The sequence below is a fragment of the Lathyrus oleraceus genome, chromosome 2, assembly GCF_024323335.1.
Source record: "Lathyrus oleraceus cultivar Zhongwan6 chromosome 2, CAAS_Psat_ZW6_1.0, whole genome shotgun sequence".
Lineage (NCBI taxonomy): Eukaryota > Viridiplantae > Streptophyta > Magnoliopsida > Fabales > Fabaceae > Lathyrus > Lathyrus oleraceus.
In genome coordinates, this window is record NC_066580.1 from 147,664,977 (window position 1) to 147,666,007 (window position 1,031).

At 41.8% G+C, this 1,031-nt stretch overlaps 1 non-coding gene across 1 annotated transcript; it reads left to right on the forward strand.

Moving 5' to 3' along the window:
* The first annotated feature begins 699 nt into the window (after positions 1–699).
* Positions 700–806, forward strand: LOC127125147 (small nucleolar RNA R71). The gene has a single exon (XR_007804605.1). It is a non-coding gene; the product is annotated as a small nucleolar RNA R71 (small nucleolar RNA).
* Positions 807–1,031: the final 225 nt, after the last annotated feature.

The following is a 1,031-nucleotide window of genomic DNA, read 5'->3' on the forward strand; positions in this document are numbered from 1 at the left end:
AGGGCATCTACTTTACTTGCTAGTTGTTTAATTTGTTCGCCAGTGTGTACATTCTGGTTTAGGAAATCTTTATTGGTTTGCTGTTGAGAAGCTATAAAGTTTTCCATCATGATTTCCAAGTTGGATTTCCTAGGGGCGTTATTGTTAGGTGTAGATGGGATCGGCTTCTGATATCCCGGAGGTATAGCTGGGGCTTGATTTGGAGATTGTCCAGGTGCGTATAAAGCATTATTACTTTTATATGAAAAATTGGGATGATTCTTCCAATTTGAGTTATAGGTGTGCGAGTAGGGGCTTCCTTGAGCATAGTTTACTTGCTCCGCTTGGATTCCTGTTAGGAGTTGACAATCTGCAGGAGTGTGACCTTGGATTCCACAGACTTCGCAATTCTGAGTTATGGCAACCACTGTGGCTGGAGGTGATACATTTAAACTTTCAATTTTTTGGACCAGAGCATCCACTTTTGCATTAACATGATCAAGGTTACTTATCTCGTACATGCCAGTTTTCGTTTGAGGTTTTTCTACCATTGCTCGTTCGCTTCCCCACTGATAGTGGTTTTGAGCCATGCTTTCGATAAGTTGGTAAGCATCAGCATAAGGTTTGTTCATCAGTGCACCACCTGCGGCGGCGTCTATTGTTAACCTCGTGTTGTACAGGAGACCATTATAGAAGGTATGAATTACTAACCAGTCCTCTAAACCATGGTGTGGACAAAGTCTCATCATGTCTTTGTATCTTTCCCATGCTTCGAAAAGAGACTCGTTATCTTTCTGTTTAAATCCATTTATCTGGGCTCTTAACATAGCTGTTTTGCTCGGCGGAAAATATCGAGCAAGAAAAACTTTCTTCAACTCGTTCCATGTGGTGACTGAGTTGGAAGGAAGAGATTGAAGCCATCTTCTAGCGCTATCTCTTAACGAGAAAGGAAAAAGACGAAGTCGAATTGCCTCTGAAGTGACACCATTAGCTTTAACAGTATCAGCGTATTGGACAAGTACGGATAAATGAAGGTTTGGATCCTCGGTAGG